This window comes from Rattus rattus, chromosome 1 (assembly GCF_011064425.1).
Source record: "Rattus rattus isolate New Zealand chromosome 1, Rrattus_CSIRO_v1, whole genome shotgun sequence".
NCBI lineage: Eukaryota > Metazoa > Chordata > Mammalia > Rodentia > Muridae > Rattus > Rattus rattus.
Genome location: NC_046154.1, coordinates 235,373,766 through 235,382,799, shown reverse-complemented (window position 1 = coordinate 235,382,799; position 9,034 = coordinate 235,373,766). Strand labels below are relative to the sequence as shown.

Below are 9,034 nucleotides of genomic sequence, written 5' to 3'. Positions count from 1 at the left end.
AAAGCCACATCCTTGTCTCTCTGGCTCCTTATCTTGCCATGGCTCCCCTACTCTGAAGCCACTTATCATGAGGCCATGAAGCTGGGAGAACCTTGGCAAAGGACCATTATTCTGTTTGAACCCTCAGTCTCTTAGCCTGTGGGGTGAATGTACTCCTTTTCCGTATGTTGCCTAGGATCAAGCATTTCACTATGGCAATGGAAAAGGGAGCAATGCAGTGTGATTTCCACTGATGATAGCTACAGTCACTGATAACATGACTTTGGTTCCAGTATAACCTAAAAGAAAAACTAATGTTCAGTGATAAGTGAATGAAACAGAGATGCAATTATCTACCAGTCAAGAGCAGAAAGCTTCTAAATCAGAAATTCTTAACCTGTGGGTTGCAACCCCTTTTGGAGGTGTTAAATGACCCTTTTTACAGGGTTTGCCTAAGACCATCAGAAAACACAGATATTTACATTAAGAATTGTAACAGCAGCAAAATTATAAAGTTGTAATAAAAATCATTTTATGGCTGGAGTCACCACAACACGAGGAACTGTGTTAAAGTGTTGCAGCATTAGGAAGGTTGAGAACCACTACTCTAAATTCTCTCTAGATCTCTTTTTCTCTGAGAATTATGACCTTGGAGTCAAGGTTTGCACTTACTTCTTAATTCTATGTGACCTTGTCTGAATAAATACATGTGCCTTGGTTTTTTCACCTTTTTAAAATGTGTGTTTATTGAGTATTTTTACATGGGCATATGTAGGATTTATGACAGGGCAGCAATGACAGCTTCAGTGAAGGCATATGTGACATACCCACCTATATCTGAGGTTCAAACCTATGGGGAAAAGTTATCTTCATCTTGCAGTCTAGGCCTTGTCCCAACAACCTACCCTGTGAGGTGCCCTTAAAGCTAGCCCCCAGCACAACCCAGCCTCTCTCAGAAAAGAAATTATAGTCTAGAAATTAATGTCTAGATGTTCTCTTCTGATCTATTGGACTGAGGAGATGAGTACAAAGCATGGTCCTTTGAAGTTGAAGGGAGAAAGGGCTCTAGCCGCCACGGGGGTGCAGATGACCAATGACGGACTCGATAAAGTCAGTTGTGGTCCTGTAGCCTCCCATGCCTCAAGTCCATACCTTGCCAACTTTGATCACCAGCTACATGCTATGTTCATTGCTTCAAACTTACTTTTATGGTACAGTTCAGCAAATTCCTTGTAGCACTGCAAGAACAACCCATTCCCAAGTTTCATGATGTTGGCTTTGTGGACAGCTGTGACCTTTCCTGCCCTTTCTTGGTAGCATAGTCAAATGCAAATTTTGCATTCCTCTGAGATTTGGTTCAAGAGACAATCTTCAGGTACTCAATGATACCCTTTGTGCTCTCATGTTCCAGAGAGCTATACACCCCTTCTGTCTGTTCTCAAATCCCAGGTCTAGATTGTTGTGCTGAGTCTTGTATCCAGGAAGTGACTTCACATGGACTATGTTGGCAAACAAATCTAACTTTCACCTCAGTTGTATATCATAGGAGTCGAGTTTACCCTTATACTCCATTGGGGTATAGATCTTTCCAATGATGGCAACTTTGTTCTCCTTTATGGAACTCAGCACCTGCTCCAGCTTCTCCTCAGAAGCCATATTCTGCACCTCACTCAGGTGGTGCTCCTTGAATTCTACAGGGACAGCAGCAGCCTTGAACATTTCCTTGAGAGTGTGCATGAGGTCTGGTCCAACGCTGTCTCCAGGCAGCATGGTCCCAGGAAAGGCACCCTCCACCCTCACATCTTGGGCTGTGAAGTGGTGTGAGCCATAGCTCAGGTCTTTCATCGTTAACTTAGCATCCGGTGCTCACTCCTCCCCTATTTTGTTTGGCTTCCAGGTTGATCTTCCTCCCAGTGTGTGTGCATGGTTGTCTGCTTTGGGTCCACTCCAGTATAACTTTGTGCTGGGTGACCATGAGTAAAATGTATAGGGTTGGTGTTAGTCAACTTTCTTACCCATGATTCAATGAGGGCCTGCATATGTGAAACTGGTTTTGCCTTAGAGATCCACAGAGGTGCAGCCTGGCTCTAGCTTGATGGGTGCAGTGATGGTGAGTGGGAAGAAAGTTCAATTGTGCAGCAAGAACTGGCAAACCTGAACTGAATGGGAAATTCTGGGTGTCTGTTTTGCAGGTGGGTGAGTAATTATTAGCCCAGTTTGCTTTAGTTATATTGCATTCTTTTTCTTTATGTGGAATAAAAGAGCAAACTGGTGTATGTATGTGCCTGTGAACTTTCTCTGCCTGACTGTGGGAGACTTGGGACGAGACAGATCTGTGAGAACCAGTCTCTCTGTTCTATCACTGAGTCCCATGGAGGAGCAGCATGCTAAATTAGCATAGGTTCCTAGAGCAGACTACTATGGGCTAATGACTTAAGCCAACACCGTGTACTTCTTATCACTAGGGTTAGATGATGACATAATTGTGTTCGACTTAAGAGTCTCCTACTGGCCACATCCTTGACTTTTGCTGTGTGGCCAACAGACAGGTTATCTTTCTTATGAAGTTCTTAGAAGAGTATCAGTCACATGACCCAAAGCCCCCACCTTCCATCTGCTCATACTGGGGACTTGGGTTTCAGTATGCTCAGTTTTGTCCTGCCTGGAGCAGAAAGTGCATAGAGATTGGTTGCCATCTCTTCTCTAGATTATTTGTGCATACTTTTACTTTCTTCCCTCATTTTGATGCTATGAAACATATTTTTTAACCCTCATTTTAATTATGAAATATGTGAGACATAAAATAGTCCTTTGAAGCTCCCAGCAGTGGTAGGAAATGTGATCTAAGTCTGGTGATGACATCTTTTTGGCCTGGTGATCCACTAGTGGATGGAACACAGTGTTTCCTCCAGTCCCTGAACTCTTGAAGTTTCAGGGAGCCACTGATTGTGGGTAACACCCCTCTTTCCTAAAACACGGACTACAGATGTGACAGCGAGTCTTCCTAGCGGTGTTCTACTCCTAGGAGCTTGGGCAAGAACACCTGAATGAGATGGGTGATTTCAGAGATGGCGTGTGTGTGATGGAGACACACTTGTTTCAGAGCAGCGTGAGATGCTTGCTAGACTTCTCAGCCATAACTGGTGACACTCTGAATAGGACTGAAGTATGCAGAAAGGATGTCATAGAGTAGGTTTGAATCATTACTGCTCTGGTCATACAATCTGTATTATGGGATTAGAGAGGTCTGGGTAAATTGAGGACGCATACTATTTGAGGCCCTCACTACATACTAGACCCTAGGTCATACACTTTCATACATGATACTTGATTCCAACCTTAGGATCAAAATGGAAAGATAGAAATTATGGCTGTTAGGAAAACAGGATTTGTAAATAAAGTACAATCCACAGTCAAATGTGTAGTAGGCTGTGAAAGAAGAATTATTTCAGACATTGGAAAGGAGAGCAAAGGTGAAGAGAGAAGCTCCAGGCATTTTTCTCATCAGCCGTCTACTTAAAGCACTGGTTTAAGGGTGGTTTGCCAGTTAGGCATATAGCAGACTTCACACTGTATGTATTATGATGGTTTTGTGTGGTATATGCACTTTTGGACATTGAGTTGGATGGCCTTTAAAAATCTCCTTTATGCAGGAGATTTTTATGCTTTTACGTGTTTTTGTGCTTTTCTGGTGGTTGTATTTGTCAATACACAACATATGTACCTCTATGGACAATGCCCTTGGACTGGCAGGAAAGCTCTGAGCTATCTCTGACGAGTGGCAGAATTTTCAGTGTAGTCAGTGGGTTTGCTCTATGTTCTTCCTCTGTGAAACCTTTCTCAGGGATTGTGAACTCCTCTTCATTGTCCTCAACCCATGTTTCAGCTCTTCACTGCTCCAAGTATTCAAGCACCCAGGGGTCCACTGTGGCCCAGTCTCTCTAGCACCTGTAACAGTGAGCCAATTGCTGTAGCTTTGGAGGACATGAGCGTGGTGAAGGTGGGGTTTTCAATTATGCCTCTCAGCTTAGGAAGAATGAGTCAGCTCCATGACTCCAGCTTAGCTTAAGTAACATGTTAGTTGATTCCCCAGTCTATCAGGGAAGCTGGCTTTCTGAGGATAAGCAGTGTGTCACTATGTATTCAACACATTTATTGAGTACAGGTTTTTATGCAGACACTTTTACAGGTAATAGAGAAATCACAGTGGCTATGACAGATAAATTCCTGTTCCTATAGAGCTTATCTTCTGATGGAGAGGCTGGAAATAAATACATAAAATGCCCTGTGATAGCTAAGGCTATGTGTCAGTATGGCTAGACCATGGTGTCTAGGTTTCAGTAAATTAATAGTATACATGTATTGAAGGTATTTTCTTCAGCTGTGAGTACCCTCCAAAGAATTAGAATTTCAGAGGAGCAGATTGCGTCCACAACTTGGGTAGATCCAACCCAATAGTTTAAAGGCCTTAAGGAAAAAGGCAGGTTGCTAAAGGGAGATGATGTTTAAACTATACTACTTTTCTAAATCTCTAGCCTGCCAGCAAGCCCAACACTCATGACTCAGTACTCACCATTGTGTCTGCTAATATTTTTGTTTTAAAATTAAAAATTCATTCTTAGAGAATTTTATATGTGTGTACTGTATTTAAATTATTCTTCTTTCCCCTTCCAACGACTTCCCCTATTTCCTCTTAGATTCTTGGCTTTTCATTAATTATTTTACTGAGTTTATTTAATATTGCTTTCATGTCCATATGTTTAGGGCTAACTACTTGGGATTGAATAACTTATCAGAAAGCTTATCCCCAAAGAAGCCCAATTTTTCTCTCAGGGGCCATTGATTGCCTGAAGCCCTTCATCTAAGGGGTAGGGCCTTGTAGATTTCCCCCATCCACAGTGACCTGTCAATTTCCTAAATAAACAGTCTATCTCTCTGTGTCTCTGTCTCTCTCCACGTTTGTTTATATTTGTGTGTTGATGTCCATGGCACCAAAATGAGATGAAGGTAAACAAGGCAGAACGATTGGATGAAAGAAATTAATTCCTTAGACAAGATAACCTTGAAAAGGGCTTTTATGGGGTTGGAGATTTAGCTCAGAGGTAGAACGCTTGCCTAGGAAGCACAAGGCCCTGGGTTCAACCCCAACTCCGAAAAAAAAAAAAAAAAAAAAAAAAAAAAAAAAAAAGAAAAGGGCTTTTAGGTTGATTGATGTTGAAGCAGAAATCTAGATGAAAAAAGGTAAGAGTTGTGAAATGAAGTGGAAATTTCTGGTTTCTTTGGAAACTCGGTTGTGTCATGTGGTGTTTTCCTGGAAGCTGTGAGAGGATGTTTTGCTGAAACAGACACGTGAGAGGGCATGTGAAATTTTGTTGGACTGGATATTTGAGAAGGCGTGCAATCTTTGGAAAGAGTATAAATGGGACCCAATAAAACAGTGAGAGGATGCGCTTGCATTGCTCTGTTATGCAATGCTTTGATGATCTTCACATGTTGTGACTTAGTGGAGAGAAATGTGCCGAAGAACTTCCCATGGTATTCTTTCTGATTCTTGTCATTTCTGCTGACTCATGACAATTTCGTCAAACTTCGTAGGTTCAGCTGTATTGAGTGCTGCTACTGATTTGTTTTTGGTGTTTGCTATTAGACTGGACTGCTGGCATCCTGAAAATGAAGATTGGAATCACCCCAAAGAACTACTTCTAAACAGGTTCACAAGCCCCTTGTCCTATTAACCATCTTTCTTCTCTACCTTTGGCTAGTGGCCTAAAAGGGAGGTTGAAGCACTAAAGAACCGTAAATAAAGTAGGTTTAGAAAAATAAAAGCCTACAGTGAAACAGAAAAAACATGTGCCCACCACCAGAAAAACAATGAAAAGCACAGGGCTTCAGGTGCATGTGACCCATCAACGACTCATCAGGTAACCAGAGTGGCTGAGAAAGCTTGCACACTGATCAGGGATGGATGGTGAGGTCACAGAGGAGGGTTGGATCAAATAGTAAAATGATTTGATTTCCTTTAGGTGCTGTGAAAAGGACAGCCTAAAGAAGAAATGGTGCAGGGGTAAGCATCACATAGCAGATTATTGCTTAAATTCAGGTTAGAGGGTAGTGGCTGATGTATCTTATCAGACAGACTGACTTAAGAGATATATAGAAAACTCATAAAATATCCTTTCAGATGTGTCTGGGAGAACGTGTTCAGAGATAATTGGCATGTGTGTTAGCAATTTTATTGGAGAAGCTCTATCTGTCATAGGGTAGGGGTAGATTGAACAAAAGTGGGAAGAAAAGGAAAGTTGTTTTGGTCTACCTGTTCAATTATTCCTAGGTTGGTTTTGTGGGGTTTCTATTGGTAAGGACGCTAGACGCTCAATTCTCTAGACTTTAAATAAAGATTTGTAGTAACAGTGTGTCAGATTTGCAGAAACAGGGTTTCCAGGCCTTGGGCTTGGTCCCTCTTGTTCCAAGACTTCTGGCTTCTTAGATAGTCCAGTCACTGGCTTATTTCACTCTTCAGTAAGTAGATGCCACTGTGAGTCTATGAATGGCTGGGGTTAGTTCCCCCAATGGCCAGACATTACTCTGTTAGGTTTTTATGACTGATGGTATAAATTACCACAACTTTATTGATGTCAAAACAACCTGGAACTTTTACCTTACATCCTGTAAGCTAGAAATCTGAGGTAGGTCTTACCAGATATGCTTTCTGTTCATTTGACCAGATACCCAAGAAGAAGAGATATTGATGGAGGATTAGTTGTGACTCATGGTTTTAGACCATCATTACATAGATCTACTCTTCATGGGCCTAGATGGAGGCAAACATCTGCTGTGGCAATAAGTATTTTACCCACCACATGGTAGCCACACTTAAAGAGGAATATCACTCTCATAACAAACCCTGCCCCTAAGATTTTAGTAAACTGATAATCTATAAATGGACTAGTCCATTCTAGGCACCAGAGCCCTCATGCTCCAAGACTACTTTTGACTACTGGTGAATTCTGGATCAAGTTTTCAACACATGATCAAGAGCCTGAATTTTTGAGTTTCCTACCTTCTAAAGGTCTTTACATCCCTTTCCTCATATACCCCTTCCATCATTTTCATGTTACTAACAGTGATTCTTTCTCATATTCTAGCTCTCATCTTCTCCATGTCTTAAAGGTCACATAGTTTACAATGATTTCACCTGGATATTTCAAGAAAATCTAATCTCTGCTAAGATGCCCACTGTACAAGCTGGCATGTATAGAGGCTGGAGTCTTCTTCAAATGCTTCTCTACCTTACTTATTGAGATAGTGGCTCTCACTGACTGATTGGCTACTGTGACTCGCCAGCAAGATTCCAGGATCCTCTTGTGTCACCTCCCAGCATTCTTTTTTTTTTTTTTTTTTTTTTTTTTTTTTTTTTTTGGAGCTGGGGACCCGAACCCAGGGCCTTGCGCTTCCTAGGTAAGCGCTCTACCACTGAGCTAAATCCCAGCCCCCTCCAGCATTCTTTATGCCTAGTTTTTATGTGGGTTCTAGGGATCTGAACTCAGGTCCCTATACTTGTGCAACAAGCACTTGGCATACTAAGTCATCTCCCCAGCTCAAATTTTATCTTAAAGTCAGCTAATTAAAAAATTTTAGAAAAAAATTTTAGTCTATTTGAAATCATAATTTCTTATGTCATTTCTCTAAAAGATCAATATTTTCTGAGTATTAGGATGAGCAAATCTTTAAAAAAAAGGGACATTATTCTGCTGGCTATACCTATGATACAGTATATTATTATTATTAATATTATTATTACTATGATTATTATTATGATTATTATGAGATTATTATTGTGTGCTTCAGCTTGCTTATTTATAAAATGGTGACTACAATTTCACCTAACAGAGAAGATATCTGTGATTCGTCAATGTGGCACATAAATACATCTGACCAAAAGTATCTGAAACACATTTAATATTCAAAGATTACCATTGTATGACATCAATTCTAATTCTTTCTCTTATTTTGTCAATGCTATAACAACATATTTATAGTGGTTGAGTTGGTCTACTTCTTCATATATCATACATTTTTTAACTGGATAGCATAAAAGTGATGTATCTTATATACTTTGAAATATGGTACTATTATTTGGGCTGTACCAGGATAAGTCATCTTAGGACATAGTGATGAGGAACTGTTGATACGTGCACATGAGCAAGAGTGAAGAGATATTCTTTTATTCTACCTTGAAGCCAATGCTTTTGCTTACATTATTTATGACAACTACATTTATTTGTAACTACATCTATACATCTTTGACTATAGTCAACGCTAGAGTGATATATATACTTCACAAACTTGAACAGCTTTTATAAACTTTTTTAAAAATCTGTACTGTGGGGTATTAGGTTTTGAATAATTGGTGTCCTATTATAACTCTTACGTATTGCGAGTGGTTGGTTCCCAATTGGTGATGCAATGTTGGGTAGTTCTGAAGGCTTTAGGCTGTGGAACCCCGTTGTGGGTCACTGGGGGCTGGACCTTAAGTACTTTGCCTCATTTTCTCTGTTTTTCTTTTCTCTGCTTTCTGACTGTCATGCAACAAGTAACAGCCCTTGCTGTGTGCTCCCGCCTCCATGGCTGTAGTCAATGGTGTCAAGTACCACAGACTCAAAGCTCTGAAATTAGGAGTTAGGATCATTTTAAAGATATTTTATGCAGTGATAAAATGTCATACACAGAATATGAGTTTGTGGACAAAATTTTCTACTAGTTTATTTATTATTTTATTAGTCATTTTGGAAATGTGTACAACATGTTTTGATCATACTCATGCTCCCATCTCTTCTCCTAGCCACACCCTCTTCTCATCTCTCCCAACTATTTTTTTTCCACCATCAAGGCCAATCTGTGCTGCCCAAGTATTCTTGGATGTATAGTCTTTTTCTGGATGACTTGTCAGCAGCTCTAAGAAGAGAAAATTGACCTTTCAGCTCCCAGTAATTAAGAATTGCCAGTAGTACTGAGCTCATGCCCAATTCCTTCTGCATGCTGGGCTCTGGTGTGG

At 40.5% G+C, this 9,034-nt stretch overlaps 1 pseudogene; it reads right to left on the bottom strand.

Moving 5' to 3' along the window:
• Nucleotides 1–757: 757 nt before the first annotated feature.
• On the bottom strand, nucleotides 758–1,824 carry LOC116889053 (annotated as a pseudogene).
• Between the last annotated feature and the right edge of the window lie 7,210 nt (nucleotides 1,825–9,034).